This window comes from Triticum aestivum, chromosome 2B (genome assembly GCF_018294505.1).
Source record: "Triticum aestivum cultivar Chinese Spring chromosome 2B, IWGSC CS RefSeq v2.1, whole genome shotgun sequence".
In the NCBI taxonomy this organism is placed as follows: domain Eukaryota; kingdom Viridiplantae; phylum Streptophyta; class Magnoliopsida; order Poales; family Poaceae; genus Triticum; species Triticum aestivum.
The window spans coordinates 461,059,305-461,080,883 of NC_057798.1; positions in this window are offsets into that span (position 1 = coordinate 461,059,305).

Here is a 21,579-nt window from a genome sequence, read left to right on the forward strand (position 1 = left end):
AAGGGAGGAATAGAGAAGCCGAAAGCGGGCTTCATACATTACACATCCAACCCGGGGGAATTAGTGTCTCCGCGGAGGAGGATAATCGGGGAGGTGAATCTATAATCCCCTCTCCCCACGGGAAGAAAAGGGCTGCCTCTAAAGACTTGGAAATGGATGTTTCCAAACGAGGGAAGAAACCTTTGCCAGGGGGCCCTGCCCCAGAGGGCGTCTGATAACCCACAAGTGTAGGGGATCGCAACAACTTTCGAGGGTAGAGTATTCAACCCAAATTTATTGATTCGACACAAGGGGAGCCAAAGAATATTCTTAAGTATTAGCAGTTGAGTTGTCAATTCAACCACACCTGGATAACTTAGTATCTGCAGCAAAGTATTTAGTAGCAAAGTAGTATGATAGTAATGGTAATAGTGGCAATAGTAAAGATAATAGTTTTGTAGGAATTGTAATAGTAGCAATGGAAAAGTAAATAAGCGAAACACAATATGTGAAAAGATCATAGGCATTGGATCAGTGATGGGTAATTATGTCAGATGTGATTCCTCATGTAATAGCTATAACCTAGGGTGACACAGAACTAGCTCCAGTTCATCAATGTAATGTAGGCATGTATTCCGAATATAGTCATACGTGCTTATGAAAAAGAACTTGCATGACATCTTTTGTCCTACCCTCCCATGGCAGCGGGGTCCTAGTGGAAACTAAGGGATATTAAGGCCTCCTTTTAATAGAGAACCAGAACAAAGCATTAGCACATAGTGAATACATGAACACCTCAAACTACGGTCATCACCGAGCCAGATTATTGTCACTTCGGGGTTGTCGGATCATAACACATAATAGGTGACTATAGACTTGCAAGATAGGATCAAGAACACACATATATTCATGAAAACATAATAGGTTCAGATCTGAAATCATGGCACTAGGGCCGTAGTGAGAAGCATTAAGCATAGCAAAGTCATAGCAACATCAATCTCAGAACATAGTGGATACTAGGGATCAAACCCTAACAAAACTAACTTGATTACATGGTAAATCTCATCCAACCCATCACCGTCCAGCAAGCCTACGATGGAATTACTCACGCACGGCGGTGAGCATCATGAAATTGGTGATGGAGGATGGTTGATGATGACGACGGCGATGAATCCCCCTCCCCAGAGCCCCGAACGGACTCCAAATCAGCCCTCCTGAGAGAGATTAGGGCTTGGCAACGGCTCCGTATCGTAAAACGCGATGAAACTTTCTCCCTGATTTTTTCTCCGCGAAACAGAATATATGGAGTTGGAGTTGAGGTCGGTGGAACGTTAGGGGGGACACGAGACAGGGGGGCGCGCCCAGGGGGGAGGACGCGCCCCCCACCCTCATGGACAGGGTGTGGGCCCCCTGGCCTTGATTCTTTCGCCAATATTTTTTATATTTTCCAAAACTTATCTCCGTGGATTTTCATGTCATTTCGAGAACTTTTGTTTTCTGCACAATAAACAACATCATGGCAGTTCTACTGAAAACAACGTCAGTCCGGGTTAGTTTCATTCAAATCATGCAAGTTAGAGTCCAGAACAAGGGCAAAAGTGTTTGGAAAAGTAGATTTGGAGACGTATCAACTCCCCCAAGCTTAAACCTTTGCTTGTCCTCAAGCAATTCAGTTGGTAGACTGAAAGTGATAAAGAAAAACTTTTACAAACTCTATTTGCTCTTGTTGTTGTAAACATGTAAAGCCAGCATTCAAGTTTTCAGCAAGTATTATGAACTAACCATACTCACAATAACACTTAGGTCTCACAATTACTCATATCAATGGCATAATGAGCTAGCGAGCAATAATAATAGAACTCGGGTGACAACACTTTCTCAAAACAATCATAATATGATATAACAAGATGGTATCTCGCTAGCCCTTTTTGAGACCGCAAAACATAAATGCAGAGCACCTTTAAAGATCAAGGACTGACTAAACATTGTAATTCATGGTAAAAGAGATCCAGTCAAGTCATACCCAATATAAACCAACAGTAATGAATGCAAATGACAGTGTGATCTCCAGCTGGTGCTTTTTAATAAGAAGGTGATGACTCAACATAAAAGTAAATAGATAGTCCCTTCGCAGAGGGAAGCAGGGATTTGTAGAGGTGCCAGAGCTTGATTTTAAAATAGAGATGAATAACATTTTGAGCGGCATATTTTCACTGTCAACGCAACAACTATGAGATGGTTGTATATTCCATACTACATGCATTATGAAGTTCCCAAACAGAATGGTAAAAGTTTATACTCCCCCACCACCAACAAGCATCAATCCATGGCTTGCTCGAAACAACGAGTGCCTCCAACTAACAACAACCCTGGGGGAGTTTTGTTTAATTATTTTGATTTGCTTTGATCTTTTTGGATCATGGGACTGGGCATCCCGGTTACCGACCCTTTCTCGTGAATGAGGAGCGGAGTCCACTCATCTTGAGAATAACCCACCTAGCATGGAAGATATAGGCAGCCCTAGTTGAAACATGAGCTGGTCGAGCATACAAAACAAAATTTCATTTGAAGGTTTGGAGTTTGGCACATACAAATTTACTTGGAACGGCAGGTACATACCGCATATAGGAAGGTATGGTGGACTCATATGGAACAACTTTGGGGTTTAAGGATTTTGGATGCATAAGCAGTATTTCCACTTAGTACAGGTGAAGGCTAGCAAAAGACTGGGAAGCGACCAACTGAGAGAGCGACAATGGTCATGAACATGCATTAAAATTAATTCACACCAAGTACAAGCATGAGTAGGATATAATCCACCATGAACATAAATATCATGAAGGCTATGTTGATTTGTTTCAACTACATGTGTGAACATGTGCCAAGTCGAGTCACTCAATTCATTCAAAGGAGGATACCATCCCATCATACCACATCACAAGCATTTTAATAGCATGTTGGCACGCAAGGTAAACCATTATAACTCATAGCTAATCAAGCATGGCACAAGCAACTACAATATCTAAATATCATTGCAAATATGTTTATTTCATAATAAGCTGAATCAGGAACGATGAACTCATCATATTTACAAAAACAAGAGAGGTTGAGTTCATACCAACTTTTCTCATCTCAATCAGTCCATCATATATCGTCATTATTGCCTTTCACTTGCACAACCGAACGATGTGTATAATAATAATAGTGCACGTGCATTGGACTAAGCTGGAATCTGCAAGCATTCAACTCAAGAGAGAAGACAAAGTAATATGGGCTCCAAGTTAAATCAACAATCATGCATATGAGAGCCACTAAAAATTTTCAATATGGTCTTGTACTCTCGACCCCCAAAGGAAAGGAAAGAAAATAAAACTATATACACGGGAAAGCTCCCAACAAGCAAGAGGAAGAACGAGAAATCTTTTTGGGTTTTCATTTTAATTTCTACTACAAGCATGTAAATTAAACTAACTATTTTTTTTGTTTTTTATGAAGGTTTATCAAACACACAAAAAGAAAGCTAGAAAAAAGAAAATTAAACTAGCATGGATAATACAATGAAAGAGTATGAGCACCGACGACTAGAATAGTGTGTGAACATGAATATAAAGTCAGTGAGAAATACGTACTCCCCCAAGCTTAGGCTTTTGGCCTAAGTTGGTCTACTGCCAAGGACCACAGCTACTCTCCCTGGTGTACTAAGGAGTGTAATCAGGATACCAATGGCTAGCCATCTCATTCGGATCCCACTGGTAAGATGATGCACAATAAGGGTCCAGTGAAGGTTCCGGCTCAGGCTCAGGCTCAGGCTCTAGAGTGGATGCTTGGCCTCGATGAGCGTACACCGACTCCGGCGTGATAAGATAATTAACTGCAGTCAAATCAAACAACAGAGGCGCAGGCAGAATAATAGTCTCATTGTGTTTCTTATTAAATCTCAGGTTATACAGAAGCATCTTATCTTCGTTGTCAACAGTAAACTCATGCGCTACCATGCTCCTGTAATCTAAAATGTAAGGAGGCAATATTGTCTCCTCTTTTTCATGGTGCCTAATAGGTATCTCAAAATGTCTAACATGACGTGCAGCATAGATACCTACAAAAATGGGGCCTTTTGTACGATTCAGGCTCAGCCGTTTAGCAATAATGGCACCCATACTAAAACTATTATCACCAAACATGGCATGTAATAGAATAATAATATCAGGCGCACTGAAGTTTCCACTATTCCCACGACCAATTAATAATCTACTAGCAAATATGGCAAAGTAGCATAAAACAGGAAAGTGTATGCTAGAGATTCTCGCATCAGAACCCTTCTTTGGATCCCCTACAGTGATAGTGTTAACAAAGCCATCCACATCTTTACAATGTGGTTCATCTAATTTTCCCTCAAAGGGTATCCTACATACCGCGCAAAAATTACGTAAAGACATTTCCCTGAATTCATCATATAAATGAAATGATAATGAAGGCAGTGACTTCTTAGGATAATAATAAAAGTTTTGCACGAAAGTATTGGTGAGTAAGAGATACTGATCGATCCGGTCGTGGAGGAAATTGGTGAGGCTTGCATTTTCAATCAAAGAATAAAAGTCTTCATAAATTCCGGCTTCTCTCAAGAAATTGTCACAGGGCCATTCACACGGCCGTACTTCCACTATGCGAGGAAGATTATACTTTGCCTTTTCCTTCTCTTTAGCTTGTCTTTCCTAGGAACCTTCGCTAGAAGAGCCCCTCAAAAATCTCCTTAACATTTTCTGAAAATTTCTGAAATTTTAGTAACTTCAAAATAAAAGTGAATAAAACTAAACAAGATTGGTAGCAACTACTCCTACAAGTGCCTAGAGCCTATAGCATGCATTAGAATTACTTGGGACCTCATAAATTTGACATGCAAGCTCAAGAACAGGGTCACCTATGCAGCAAAAATTTGCAATGAATAAAGCACTAGAAAAAAACTAATTGGACCAATGGAGGAGTCACATACCAAGCAACAATCTCCCAAAGCAGTTTTGTGAATGGAGCTTTGAGAAAGGAGATCAAAAATCGCAGCAAAATGAGCTAGGACTCATGCTTGAGCTGGATGGGGATTTTTTTGGGCAGAAGATGGAGTGTGTGGGTGCAGGAATAAGTGGAGGGGGGCCACCCTGGGCCCACGAGACAGGGGAGCGCGCCAAGGGGGTGTGGGCGCACCCTCCACCCTCGTGGCCAGGTGCTTGGCCCTCTTGCGGTGTTTTCAGTGCCTAAAATCCTCAAATAATCCATAAAAAATCATACTAAATTTGCAGGGCATTTGGAGCACTTTTATTTTCAGAATATTTTTTTATTGCACGGATAATTCAGAAAACAGACAGATAATACTATTTTTGCTTTATTTGTTCTAAATAACAAAAAGTAAAAAGAGGGTACAGGAGGTTGTGCCTTCTAGTTTCATCCATATCATGATCATCAAAATGAATCCACTAACAAGGTTGATCAAGTCTTGTTAACAAGCTCATTCCGAATAACATGGAACCGGAGAAATTTCTATGACACTAGGTTACCTCAACGGGGATATGAACATCCCCAACAATAAGAATATCATACTTTTTCTTGACAGTGGGGAGAGGAAGTTCAAAACCTCCAATAATGATAGTTGGAACTTTTCCAATAGAATTGATGCTATGAACTTGAGATTGTTTCCTCGGAAAGTGTACCGTATGCTCATTACCATTAACATGAAAAGTGACATTGCCTCTTTTTGCAATCAATAACAGCCCCTGCAGTATTCGAAAAGGGTCTACCAAGGATAGTCGACATACTATCGTCCTCGGGAATATCAAGAATAACAAAGTCCGTTAAGATAGTGACATTTGCAACCACAATAGGCACATCCTCACAAATGCCGACAGGTATAGCAGTTGATTTATCAGCCATTTGCAAAGATATTTCAGTAGGTGTCAACTTATTCAATTCAAGTTTGCGATATAAAGAGAGAGGCATAACACTAACACCGGCTCCAAGATCACATAAAGCAGTTTTAACATAGTTTCTTTTAATGGAGCATGGTATAGTTGGTACCCCTGGATCTCCAAGTTTCTTTGGTATTCCACTCTTAAAAGTATAATTAGCAAGCATGGTGGAAATTTCAGCTTCCGGTATCTTTCTTTTATTTGTAATGATATCCTTCATATACTTAGCATAAGGATTTACTTTAACCATATCAGTTAAGCGCATACGTAAGAAGATAGGTCTAACCATTTCAGCAAAGCGCTCAAAATCCTCATCATCCTTTGTCTTGGATGGTTTAGGAGGAAAGGGCATGGGTTTCTAAACCCATGGTTCTCTTTCTCTACCGTGCTTCCTAGCAACAAAATCTCTCTTATCATAACGTTGATTCTTTGATTGTGGGTTATCAAGATCAACAACAGGTTCAATCTCTACTTCATTATTTTTGCTAGGTTGAGCATCAACATGAACATTATCCTTAACATTATCACTAGGCTCATGTTCATCACCTGATTGTGTTTCAGCATCAGAAATAGAAATATCATTGGGATTCTCAGTTATGTCTACAACAGGTTCACTAGAAGCATGCAAAGTCCTATCGTTTTTCTTTTTCTTCTTTTTGGAAGAACTAGGTGCCTCTAAATTATTTCTCTGAGAATCTTTCTCGATTCTGTTCGGGTGGCCTTCGGGATACAAAGGTTCCTGAGTCATTCTACTAGTTCTAGTAGCCACTCAAACAGCAAAGTCATGTTTATTATTTAATTCATCGAGCAAATCACTTTGAGCTTTAAGTAATTGCTCAGCTTGAGTGGTAACCATAGAAGCATATTTGCTAATGAGTTTAAGTTCACCTTTAACTCTAGCCATATAATCACTCAAGCGTCCTATCTCAACAGCATTATTCTTTAATTCTCTACCAACATAAGCATTAAAACTTTCTTGTCTAGCCATAAAATCATCAAATTCATCTAAGCATGGATTATGAAATTTAGTAGAGGGAATTTCAACTTTATCATATCTATAGAGAGACTTTACCTTTACTACCTATGTCGGGTTATCAAGACAATGTGTTTCTTCGGCATGCAGTATATTAAGACCATGTATTTCTTCAATAGGTGGTAAATTCTTAACATCTTCAGCTTTAATACCTTTTTCTTTCATTGATTTCTTTGCCTCTTGCATATCTTCAGGACTGAGAAATAGAACACCTCTCTTCTTAGGAGTGGGTTTAGGAATAGGCTCAAGAGTTGGCTCGATTGGTTCAGGAATTGCCTCAGGAATTGGCTTAGGGAGAGTTCAATTATTTTCATTAGTCAACATATTATTCAATAGTAATTCAGCTTCATCGACTGTTCTTTCCTTGAAAACACAACCAACACAACTATCCAAGTAGACCTTGGAAGCATCGGTTAGTCCATTATAAAACATATCAAGTATTTCATTTTTCTTAAGAGGATGATCATGCAAAGCATTAAGTAATCGGAGAAGCCCCCCCCCCCCCAAGCTTGTGGGAGACTCTCTTCTTTGATTTGCACAAAATTATAAATTTTCCGCAAGGCAGCTTGTTTCTTATGAGCAGGGAAATATTTAGCAGAGAAGTAATAAATCATATCCTGGGGACTATGCACACAACCAGGATCCAGAGAATTAAACCAAGTCTTAGCATTACCCTTTAACGAGAACGGAAATATCTTAAGGATATAATAATAGCGAGATTTCTCATCATTAGTAAACAGGGTGGCTATATCATTTAACTTGGTAAGATGTGCCACAACAGTTTCGGATTCAAGGCCATAAAAAGGATCAGATTCAACCAAAGTAATTATTTCAGGATCAACAGAGAATTCATAATCCTTATCAGTTACACAGATAGGTGAAGTAGCAAAAGCGGGGTCAGGTTTCATTCTAGCATTAAGAGATTGCTGCTTCCATTTAGCTAATAACTTTTTAAGATCATATCTATCTTTGCAAGCAAAGATAGCTCTAGCAGCTTCCTCATTCATAACATAACCCTCAGGAACAACAGGTAATTCATAATCAGGGGAGAACTTTCATTATCACTATCATCAATAATAGCATCTTCAATAATTTCATTCTCTCTAACCCTAGCAAGTTGTTCATCAATAAATTCACCTAATGGCAAAGTAGTATCACGCACGGAAGTAGTTTCATCATAAGTATCATGCATAGCAGAAGTGGCATCATCAATAACATGCGACATATCGGAATTCATAGCAGTAGAAGGTTTAGGTGTCGCAAGCTTACTAATAACAGAAGGAGAATCTAGTGCCGAGCTAGATGGCAGTTCCTTACCTCCCCTCGTAGTTGAGGGCAAAATCTTGGTTCTTTCATCTTTCAAGTTCCTCATAGTGATCAACAGATATAAATCCCAAGTGACTCAAAGAATAGAGCTAAGCCCCCCGGCAACGGTGCCAGAAATTAGTCTTGATAACCCACTAGTGTAGGGGATCACAATAGCTTTCGAGGGTAGAGTATTCAACCCAAATTTATTGATCCAACACAAGGGGAGCCAAAGAATATTCTTAAGTATTAGTAGTTGAGTTGTCAATTCAACCACACCTGGATAACTTAGTATCTGCAGCAAAGTATTTAGTAGCAAAGTAGTATGATAGTAATGGTAACAGTGGCAAAAGTAAAGATAATAGTTTTGTAGGAATTGTAACCGTAGCAACAGAAAAGTAAATAAGCGAAACACAATATGTGAAAAGCTCGTAGGCATTGGATCAGTGATGGATAATTATGTCGGATGTGATTCCTCATGTAATAGCTATAACCTAGGGTGACACAGAACTAGCTCCAGTTCATCAATGTAATGTAGGCATGTATTCCGAATATAGTCATACGTGCTTATGAAAAAGAACTTGCATGACATCTTTTGTCCTACCCTCCCGTGGCAGCGGGGTCCTAGTGGAAACTAAGGGATATTAAGGCCTCCTTTTAATAGAGAACCGGAACAAAGCATTAGCACATAGTGAATACATGAACACCTCAAACTACGGTCATCACCGAGAAGTATCCAGATTATTGTCACTTCGGGGTTGTCGGATCATAACACATAATAGGTGACTATAGACTTGCAAGATAGGATCAAGAACACACATATATTCATGAAAACATAATAGGTTCAGATCTGAAATCATGGCACTAGGGCCGTAGTGAGAAGCATTAAGCATAGCAAAGTCATAGCAACATCAATCTCAGAACATATTGGATACTAGGGATCAAACCCTAACAAAACTAACTTGATTACATGGTAAATCTCATCTAACCCATCACCGTCCAGCAAGCCTACGATGGAATTACTCACACACGGCGGTGAGCATCATGAAATTGGTGATGGAGGATGGTTGATGATGACGACGGCGACGAATCCCCCTCTTCAGAGCCCCGAACGGACTCCAGATCAGCCCTCCGGAGAGAGATTAGGGCTTGGCGGCGGCTCTGTATCGTAAAACACAATGAAACTTTATCCCTGATTTTTCTCTCTATGAAACGGAATATATGGAGTTGGAGTTGAGGTCGGTGGAGCGTCAGGGGGCCCACGAGACAGGGGGCGCGCCCAGGGGGAGGGCGCGCCCCCCACCCTCGTGGACAGGGTGTGGCCCCGTGGCCTTGGTTCTTTCGCCAGTATTTTTTATATTTTCCAAAACTTATCTCCGTGGATTTTCAGGTCATTCTGAGAACTTTTGTTTTCTGCACAATGAACAACATCATGGCAGTTCTGCTGAAAACATCGTCAGTCCGGGTTAGTTTCATTCAAATCATGCAAGTTAGAGTCCAAAACAAGGGCAAAAGTGTTTGGAAAAGTAGATACGTTGGAGACGTATCAGCGTCCTTACCGCACAACGCCCGCAAGGGGGCCAGCCATCAACTGAGCTATGAGTGAACAAAAGTACTTTGGTGAATATATCCTGCTTTATCTCTGAGAACAATAACCGAGACATATATTTTGCAATCCGGCTCATAGCCCTTCTCGACAAAGTTCATCTTCGGGGGATCTTCTTCCAGAGATGATGGAGAGTGAAACGCCTCCTCCTGCCTCCCCGCCTCATGGGGCGGACGACCCCGAGGTGTCGTCATGGAGGATTTCTCCTGATCCGCAAAGACCAGAAGGTAACTCTTCGGCCGCCCGAAGTCTGGAGTGTTCGGCTCCCAAGGAGAGCAACAGAAAGAGTCTGAGATTGTCCGGTGCACAACCGGACACACTGATGGGTCTTCTGGAGCAAGCGGCTATCTCAGAGGTGCATCGTACCTTAATGGGTACGGTGGTTGAGAGGATTTCATCCACCAAAAGCGGGTTGAATGAAGCTTTTACGAGCCTGCTAAGAGGCTTTGAGGTACGCAAAGTAATATATATGTATTTTTGACGGTACCGCACACGCTAGGTGTGCTCTGTATAGATAGTAGCCCCTGAGACTTTGTTTGCCGTCCAGAGGTGGCAAACAGAGGATCATAGTCCCAGGTAATGATCGTGCTGCTTTCATGTGCATGCGGCTGAGGGTCCGGCAGCTGGCCGGACTGCTGATTTTGCCGAACTAAGGCGGCAGCTTGACATGGTGGATGTTGACATCGCGGTTGTGAACAAGCGGCTTGACGAGGCACAGGGTATGTATTTTCGGGTGGTCAGCAAATATTAAGAGGAGCTCGATGCTAGTATCTATAATACGCTGTGACTGTAGATGGAGCTGCCTCCATGGAGACCCTTCGGGCAGAACTTGTCCGAGTCAAGGAACAAGCCAGGAGAAGTGATGCGGCCGCCCTAAAGGCGGCCGAAGAGTTAAGAGTAGAACAGGCTGCTCATCACCAGAGTGAAGGTAAAATAGCCAGGATGGTTGTTGAGCCAAGCGAAAGCGGCTGACCTAGAGAAGGCCTTGGAAGCAGCCAAGGAAACTCGCTCTGAAATCAGAGCGGTAAGGGAGGAGCTTCGTCAAGCTGGAGATATCACGGCTGGGAAGCCCTTTTTGTTGCAGACGAAGTTCGGAGATCCGAAGTATGCCCCTTTGGATCAATTATGGAGTGTTGCAGACGCATAGTTGGACTTGGCAAAGAGTGCTGCTGATGCGACTGAGTATTTCAAAGATCAAAAAGATCATGAGGTGGAGAGGTTGTTCTGGTCGCAGTTCAGTGCTCCAAAGCGTCCGCTGCTGTTAAATGAACAAATGTCGAGTGGGCCGAGCTCCATAGGTTGTCCGGGCTTGCCATGAGGTCTGTCGTGGATCATCTTTGGCCGAAGGGACCAAGGCCAGATAGTTATTGTGGTTTAGTGCAACGATTGCTTCATGTTGTGCCGCATATCGACGCTGTAAAGAGGTCGGCGTGCATAGAGGGTGTGCAGATGGCTCTTGCCTGTGTTAAGACATATTGGGCAGGGATGGAGGCCACCGCTATTGCAACCCAGGGTCCGGCCGGAGGCCAGGGCTCGCCCGAGCACTATTTTGAAGAAGTCCTAGAAGGCGCCCGTTTAATAGAGGCTCAGAGCTCAAAGAGTACCATGTTTGAGTGACATGTATCTTGATTGTAAAAACAATGCTCTTTTGATTATAAAGGTTGTGTTTATACTTTTGCCCGAAAGTATTATAGTGCCTCCTGTGCGGCCGTTTTTGTATGTATGTATATAACCTGAAAGTTTGCAGTCGTTGGCTTCAGCCCCCACGCATATAATGCGGGGATGTTCGGTAAAGCGCGTAATCACACTTGATCCAACGTCTTGGTCCATTAAGGAGGTGATAGCGCGGCGAACAAGGCAATCAAACTATATAGCTTTAACACTTTCACTTAGCCATAGGAGTTCCGCGGTGGGGCTACAATATAGCCCCTGGTACTTCCGCGTTCATCTGAATACGGTGCGGGTACGTACATGACCGGGAAACTGGTCCTTCGTTAATGCAGAGGAATCACGAAGATTCCGCTGAGTCATTGAGTGGTTGACCAGTCTCTCGCTTTATCATGACAGTCAGTTTTTGGCTTTCTCTACTGAGGTGCTCATCCAGATGAACCAGGGCACAATCACAGTAGTTCTCCCGGTGCCAACTTAGCTAATAGAGCGGAACGTAAGGTAGCAAAACAGGGGAGTCGGGCAAACCCAACTATTTACCAAAGACATGATTCAGAGCTGATGCATATAAGGCCAAACTCGTGACGCCGAACACTCCCTAAGGTATTCGGACTTTATAACATATACTGGGCTAAGTAACGCCCTCGATAATGAGCCCTGAGTTTCCAGGTACATGCATTAGTCTGGCGTGATGAAATGCCTATAACGCCAGTATCCCTGTCGGTTGTGTTAAGTGCCCGGAGGGTGTGAAGCAACAAGAGACATTAAAAAAGGTTTACACAGGGTCTTAATCTAAAAAGAAATCTTTGAGTGGGGCCCTGCTGCACGTCTACGCCTTTGTCTCTGTTGTGCCGTATCCTGGAAGGGTGTAGCATGATGATCATCTATAAAAAAAGAAAAACCCAGGTGAAAGACTTCGTGCAAAATGTTGGTTATTCTTAATGAACCATGAAAATGCAATTGGTTATTGTATTAATAGGGTCAAGCCGAACTATGGGTCTTTTTACATGCGGGCAGCCCCTAGCACCACCTATGGGGGTATATCCATCGACCCAAGATCAGGTTTATCTGGGCTGCTACAACTAGTGGTGCGCCAGACTCATCTAACCGTGTCCACAGTCTTGACGACCGATCATTTATTCTGGTTGGAGAGGCCATTCAGTGTTCGGCTGCTAGAGCCGCCACATATTCTTCCGCACGTAAGGAACGCTCTGTATTTTCCGCTAACTGTGATGACGCCACATGGACCGGGCATCTTAAGTTTAAGATAAGCGTAATGCAGTACTGCATTGAAACGAGCGAAGGCCGTTCTTTCGAGTAGTGCGTGATAGCCACTTCGGAATGGAGCGATGTCGGAGATTAGTTCTTCACTTCAGAAGTTGTCAGGAGAACCAAATACAACCTCTAGTACTAGAGAGCCCGTGCAGCGGGCCTCTACCCCTGGTATTACTCCTTTAAAGGTAGTATTACTTTGGCTGATTCTTGACGGGTCTATCCCCATTTTGCGGACAGTGTCCTGATATATCAGATCGAGACTACTGCCGCCGTCCATAAGGACTCGGGTGAGATGGTATCCGTCAATTATTAGGTCGAGCATGAAGGCAGCCGATCCTCCGTGCCGGATACTAGTCGGATGATCCCCGCAATCAAAAGTGATCGGGCAGGCCGACCAAGGGTTGAACTTGGGGGGCGACGGGCTCTACAGCGTATATGTCTTAGAGTGCGCATTTGCGTCTCCTCTTTGGTATGTGAGTAGCGTAAATCATGTTCACTGTTTTGACCTCTGGTGCAATTTTTTTCTATCCCCCAGTGTTCGGCTGGCAAGGCTCATCCTCGTCTTCACTTGGCATCTCCCTCCCCTTGTGTTCGGAGTTTAGTTTGCCGGCCTGCTTGAATACCCAGCATTCTCTGTTGGTGTGATTTGGGGTGCCGTGAATCTAACATAATCTGTCTAGAATCTTGTTTAGGCTGGACGGTCCATCTCTGCTGCCTTTAAATGGATTTTTCCGTTGACCGGGTCGAGAGCCCCTGAATCCGGCATTTACCGCCGTGTTGTCTAGGCTGTCTTCATTGTTTCGACGCTTGTTTTTATTGCGTCGCGGTTTCCCGTTGCCATCCCTGACTTCGGATGTGCCTGGGTCGCTGGTGTGCTACAGGCCAACCAACTATTCTCGCTCGCGCAAAAGCAGGTCATAAGGCTTGTTAGGGCTGCCATTGTCCTCGGTTTTTCCTGGCCGAGGTGTCTGGCGAGCCATTCATCCCGGACACTGTGTTTGAAAGCCTCTAAGGCTTCGGCGTCCGGGCAGTCGACGATTTGATTCTTCTTGGTGAGAAATATGTTGCATAGCTTACGGGCTTACTCTCCGGGTTGTTGAATTATGTGACTTAAATCGTCTGCATCCGGAGGTCGGACATAGGTCCCTTGAAAATTAGCCCCAAAATCATCCTCGAGTTCTTCCCAACTTCCAAATGAGTTTCAGGGAGGCTTTTCAACCAGTGCCGAGCTGGTCCTTTCAACTTGAGGGGCAGGTATTTGATGGCATGGAGATCATCTCTGTGAGCCATGTGGATGTGAAGGATAAAGTCCTCCATCCAGACCCCAGGGTCTGTCGTTCCGTCATATGCCTCTATCTTCACGGGTTTGAATCCCTCTGGAAATTCATGATCCAGCACCTCATCGGTCAAGCACAGGGGGTGTGCGGCACCCCTGTATTTGGATGTGTCATGGCATTCTTCTGACGGTTGTAGTGTTCGGTTTTTATTCCGAGCTATTATTCCGTCAGTATAGTCGTTTGGGCGGCCATGATCCTGTGCTGGAGCACGCTTCCTAGATCATAGATGGACCTGGCCATACGGGGTTTTTTGTCCAGGTGCTCACGTAAATCGTGCGCTGACTTATGTGCGGCGTCGTTAGCCGCCCTGTCGCGGCCACAGGGTGGTCGGTCTGGCTGATCGGCCATTTTATTTTTTGGCTGAATGGGTTCTATAGCCTCATCGTCGAATTCGGGCAGCAACTTGCGCTTTGGGTAGCTCTTTGTGTGGCGATCGCCACTGTATTTTTCTTCAGTGTCGAGCACTTTGTTCCATCTGCGGTTGAGCGTATCCTGCGCGTCCGTAAGCCTTTGGTTCTGCTTCTTCAAGCTCCTCGCGGTGGCAATAAGCCTTCTTTGGAGGTTCTCTTGTTCCAAGTGTTTTCTCGGGATGATGAGTGCATCGTCGCCCGGACTGTTTTCCTCCCCGGAGACAGGTTTATGAGTTTTATCTCTGCCGTCGCTATGATCGGACAGCGGCCCCGGACTATGTTCGCCGTCCCCTGGCTCGTCCTGCTCCATTGCTGGGTCCATGGGGTCGTCGTTTCCTTTGGAATCGACTGGGGTATTATTTCTCCTTGCGCTGTTATCGCTGTTTTTACTGTGGCGGGATTTAGAGCGGCGCCTATGTCGTCGCTTTGGTTGCTTCTCAAGGGGATTATCCTCCGTTGCATCCTTCCGTTCCTCGCCGTTGTTTTCTTTGGGTGTATCCACCATGTATATATCATATGATGAGGTGGCTGTCTAGTGCCCCGTGGGCGGTGGTTCCTGTTCCTCTCCAGCATCATCGTCCATACCGTCGATGTCTTCGGAGTTGAAGTCAAGCATGTCGGTTAAGTCATCGACAGTGGCTACCAAGTGGGTGGTGGGTAGGAAACGAATTTGTTCGTTGTCTGCTTCCCACTCAAGCCGGACATAGTTTGGCCAAGAGTCTCCTGATAGGGAGAGGGATTTTAGTGAATTTAGCACGTCGCCCAAGGGCGAGTGCTAAAAGATATCCGCAGAGGTAAACTCCATGATCGGTGCCCAATCAGATTCGATAGGCACGGACGCGCGTGGTTCGGAACCTATGGCCGAAGACGAGTCCGAGGGTCCGATGACACAGATATGTTTGGAGGTGAAGTCTGTGTTCGGCTCTAGCGCCGATGAGTGTGCGGCCTCCGTGGCAGGGTCCATCCACCCGTCCTCGGATGGCACAATCTGCTCCGGGTTAAAAACCGGGGCAGCCGGAGGTGTGATGTCCTGAACACCGTCCGATGGCAGATCTAAGTCATGCTCATCGTGACTGTTCGGCACACCTGCCATGGGCTCGAATCTGTCGAAGATCAAATCTCCGCGGATGTCGGTGGTGTAGTTCAGGCTTCCAAACCTGACCTGATAGCCAGGGGCGTAGCTATCGATCTGCTCCAGATGGCCAAGCGAGTTGGCCCGCAGTACGAAGCCGCCGAATACGAAGATCTGTCCGGGGAGGAAAACCTCACCCTGGAACGCATCGTTGTAGATGGTTGAAGGAGCCATTAAGCCTTATCATGACGGCACAGTGGAGCTCTCAATGAAAGCACCAATGTCGGTGTCAAAACCGGTGGATCTCGGGTAGGGGGTCCCGAACTGGTGTCTAAGGCTAATAGTAACAAGAGGCGGGGGACACAATGTTTACCCAACTTTGGGCCCTCTCGATGGAGGTAATACCCTACTTCCTGCTTGATTGATCTTGATGATATGAGTATTACAAGAGTTGATCTACCACGAGATCGTAGAGGCTAAACTCTAGAAGCTAGCCTATGATTATGATTGTTCTTGTCCTACGGACTAAACCCTCCGGTTTATATAGACACCGGAGGGGGCAAGGGTTACACAGAGTTGGTTACAAAGAAGGAGATCTACATATCCGAATTGCCAAGCTTGCCTTCCACGCAAAGGAGAGCCCCACCCGGACACGGGACGAAGTCTTCTATCTTCTATCTTCATAGTCCGGCAGTCCGGCCGAAGTATATAGTCCGGCTGTCCGAGGACCCCCTAATCCAGGACTCCCTCAGTTCCCACCTTTCCTAGTCCCCTAGTCCTATTCGGACTCCCCTTGAGGGGTGGGGGGGCACCACCTCCTGGCTGCTGCCCTCTCTCTCCCCTAAGGCCCACTAAGTCCCATTACTTCCCCGGGGGGTTCCGGTAACCCCTCCGGCACTCCGGTTTTATCCGAAACCAACCCGAACACTTCCTTGTCGAAATAACACGGTCCAGTATATCAATCTTTATGTCTCAACCATTTAGAGACTCCTTGTCACGTCCGTGATCTCATCCGGGACTCCAAAAAAGCTTTGGTCATCAAATCATAGAAACTCATAATGCAAATCGTCATCGAACGTTAAGCGTGTGGACCCTACAGGTTTGAGAACTATGTAGACATGACCGAGACACATCTCCGGTTAATAACCAATAGCGGAACCTGGATGCTCATATTGGCTCCTACATATTCTATGAAGATCTTTATTGGTCAAACCGCACAACAACATACGTTGTTCCCTTTGTCATCGGTATGTTACTTGCCCGAGATTCGATCATCGATATCACCATACCTAGTTCAATCTCGTTACCGGCAAGTCTATTTACTCACTTCGTAATGCATCATCCCGTAACTAACTCATTAGTCACATTGCTTGCAAGGCTTATAATGATATGCATTACCAAGAGGGCCCAGAGATACCTCTCCGACAATCGGAGTGACAAATCCTAATCTCGATCTATGCCAACTCAACAAACACCATCGGAGACACCTATAGAGCATCTATATAATCACCCAGTTATGTTGTGACATTTGATAGCACACTAAGTGTTCCTCTGGTATTCGGGAGTTGCATAATCTCATAGTCATAAGAACATGTATAAGTCATGAAGAAAGCAATAACAATAAACTAAATGATCATAGTGCTAAGCTAACAGATGGGTCTTGTCCATCACATCATTCTCTAATGATGTGGTCCCGTTCATCAAGTGATAACACATGTCTATGGCTAGGAAACTTAACCATCTTTGATTAATGAGCTAGTCTAGTAGAGGCATACTAGGGACACTCTGTTTGTCTATGTATTCACACATGTACTAAGTTTCCAATTAATACAATTCTAGCATGAATAATAAACATTTATCATGATATCAGGTAATATAAATAACAACTTTATTATTGCCCCTAGGGCATATTTCCTTCAGTCTCCCACTTGCACTAGAGTCAATAATCTAGATTACATAGTAATGATTCTAACACCCAGGGAGTCTTGGTGCTGATCATGTTTTGCTCGTGAGAGAGGCTTAGTCAATGGGCCTGCAACATTTAGATCCATATGTATCTTGCAAATCTCTATGTCTCCCTCCTTGACTTGATCGCAGATGGAATTGAAGCGTCTCTTGATGTGCTTGGTTCTCTTGTGAAATATGGATTCCTTTGCCAAGGCAATTGCACCAGTATTGTCAGAAAAGATTTTCATTGGACCCAACGCACTAGGTATGACACCTAGATCAGATATGAACTCCTTCATCCAGACTCCTTCATTTGCTGCTTCCGAAGCAGTTATGTACTCTGCTTCACACGTAGATCCCGCCATGATGCTCTGCTTGGAACTGCACCAACTTATAGCTCCTCCATTTAGTATAAATATGTATCCGGTTTGTGACTTAGAGTCATCCGGACCAGTGTCAAAGCTTGCATCAACGTAACCGTTAACGACGAGCTCTTTGTCACCTCCGTAAACGAGAAACATATCCTTAGTCCTTTTCAGGTATTTCAGGATGTTCTTGACTGCTGTCTAGTGATCCACTCCTGGATTACTTTGGTACCTCCCTGCTAAACTAATAGCAAGGCACACATCAGGTCTGGTACACAACAATGCATACATGATAGAACCTATGGCTGAAGCATAGGGAATGACTTTCATTTTCTATCTATCTTCTGTACTGGTTGGGCATTGAGTCTGACTCAACTTCACACCTTGTAACACAGGCAAGAACCATTTCTTTGCTTGATCCATTTTGAACTTCTTCAAAACTTTATCAAGGTATGTTCTTTGTGAAATTCCAATTAAGATCTTGATGCCCAATATATAAGCAGCTTCACCGAGGTCTTTCATTGAAAAATTCTTATTCAAGTATCCGTTTATGCTATTCAGAAATTTAGTATCATTTCTGATCAACAATATGTCATCCACAAATAATATCAAAAATGCTACAGAGCTCCCACTCACTTTCTTGTAAATACAGGCTTCTCCAAAAGTCTGTATAAAACCATATGCTTTGATCACACTATCAGAGCGTATATTCCAACTCCTAGATGCTTGCTGTCGGTGTCAAAATCGGCGGATCTCGGGTAGGGGGTCCCGAACTGTGCGTCGAAGGCTAATGGTAATAGGAGGCGGGGGACACAATGTTTACCCAGGTTCGGGCCCTCTCGATGGAGGTAATACCCTACTTCCTGCTTGATTGATCTTTATGATATGAGTACTACAAGAGTTGATCTACTACGAGATCGTAGAGGTTAACCCTAGAACCTAGCCTATGATTACCATTGTTGTTGTCCTACGGACTAAACCCTCCGGTTTATATAGACACTGGAGGGGGCTAGGGTTACACAGAGTCGGTTACAGAGAAGGGAATCTACATATCCGAATTGCTAAGCTTGCCTTCCACGCAAAGGAGAGTCCCACCCGGACACGGGAAGAAGTCTTCAATCTTGTATCTTCATAGTCCAACAGTCCGACATAAGTATATAGTCCGGCTGTCTGAGGACCCCCTAATCCAGGACTCCCTCAGTAGCCCCTGAACCAGGCTTCAATGACGATGAGTCCGGCGCGCATATTGTCTTCGGTATTGCAAGGCGGGTTCTTCTCCAAATTCTCCAGAGTACCTGTTGTAACGAGCATTGTCCGGCTTCCCATTAATGTTGTGCTCATCGACTTCTGTACCTTAATAATGTCAATATCCACATGTCGAGCGAATGCGAGAAGTCGGGGCATTTTTACACTTGCCACCCTGACCATGTAAGTAAATCGTCTATTAAAGAGACGAGATCCTCAGACCCAAATCACACCATCTTCCCCAAGCGAGGATTCATCAGAGCGCGTCCGAAAAAACCATCCCATCATGGCCGGCCGCCGCAGCTCCTCCTCTCGCTCTCGTAGTGCTAAGCCAGGTGATTCGGAGAAGTGTACCGTATCCCACGGCCAATTGGTGGAGCTGTAGACCCCGGGGTTTCTCCTACCTGCATATCTTGTTCCCGTCCGAGCCGGATTAGCCACTTATGACGACGGGGAGAAAGCGGAGAGTTTCCCCAACCCATCCAGGGGGAGCGAGTATGCCTTGTCCCTTACTTGCTGAGGGGCATCGAATTTCCAATTCATCCGTTCCTCTGCGGGCTCCTGTAGTATTATGGCCTCCAACTGCACAACTTCACTCCTGCCTCCATCCCGCACATCGCAGGTTACGTCGCCCTTTGTGAGCTATTTTTGGGCTGCGAAGCTCATTTTGAGCTATGGAAAAGGCTGTTCTGCCTCGTCCCTCGCAATCAGGAGGGATCAATATACCAAGTGGGCGGAGCCGAGATATGGCGCATCGCCGGGACCGGATACCTGTCCAGCACTCTGAAGAAGACATCCGAAGATTGGCCTTCCGAGTGGTTTTACATAGTGGACGTCTCCCTCCCTGACCCTATCTGGATGGGTATTCTCGAGTTCACAAATGCCCCATTGAAGAAACGCCAAAGTTGGCATCCCCGGAGCCCCCAGGAGGAAGATAGCGGAGAGGTCCTTCAACTGATGGGTAGGATAAAAACTCTGGCCAAATCAGGATTGACAATAATCGAGGTTATGTCAATATGCATAATGCGGGGGTGTAACCCCTCCAGTATCGAGGGCATCTCATGTGGCTCTTCAATGGAGAAGACGATGCCACCCACTGCGGTCGTAAAGGTCCGGACTCTGCCGCCGCTCTGGCGAAAATATTGTCCGATTTGTATAAAGGTGAAGAAGAAGAGTTCATCCACATTAAGCCACGTGATGGATTTTCCATGTACAACCCCCCTAGCTTGGTGAGTTGCCATCTTTTACTCAATTCTATTCATTCCTGCAGTCTTTCATCACAAAATATTCACCTTGCTAGTCCATAACAGGAACTGTGAAATGTTGTGAGGGAGGTCCACAGCCCGCCTCCACAGCCAGAGGACCACAACCGGGCCCTCGACCCCGGTCTCGAAGAAGATCCGGACATATTTGTGGAGCTTGTCGACATGATGTTTTACCAGGCAAGCTGTGACGACGCCTTGGTGGCCATCATTGTCGACTATCCTGGCCTCCTCCCTGCATCACATGTAAGTAAAACCGGAGTCCTAGCTTCCGAGAAGGATACCTTCGTTACACCTTACCCACCGCACATGTATTGCGCTTTATAGGGAAGGCCGTCGGGGCACCGTGCCGAACCCGCGACGACTCACCAACAAGGGGCGCCCAAGTCGGGTAGGCCTAAAAGGAAAGCAGTCAGGACCGAGACGCCATCGAAGAGGTATGATTTAAAACCTACTCTGTGATTATCATCTTTGAAATATGACAATGTCCACTGTGTCTTGGCAGAAAGAGTATTCGCCGGACTGTGTCCGGAGATCCTGCCAGCCACGCCTCTACCAACCGGACTCCAGAACCGGCCTCGAGGGGTGAGGCTAACATGGGGACCACACTGGACGATCCTCCTATAGAGGATGCAGATAGAATATCCGCTACAAATTTCGAGGTGGAGAGCGCCATGAATCATCGGCGTCGGCCGACCGTACTCCGCGACCCTAATTTCTCTGAAGAGGCGTTCAATGCCTTCAACTCGGGAGACGCATACATCCGAGCTGCTCAAGATGGTCTTGCTAGAGCCACATACCAGTACTGGGTAAGCAAAATTTGATGATTATGTATATCAGTAGCCCCTGAGACTTGAAACAGTTGGCACAACTGATTTAAGTATCATTGTATGAATAGGTTCTTACAGAGAAGAATACCCATATTTCTCAAGAGCTGGAGGAGTGTAAAGCCCAGCTAAGGGCGGCTGCCGGAAAGGAGGAATCCAAGGAGGCCTCATCTGGTAATATGTTTCTCGATTGATAGAAAACATAATTACGTGTACCAGTTAGTATTCAGCATGTTTGGAAATCTAACACTAGATTCCACAGGCAATCCCAGAGCGAATCCAGAGATCCTGCAA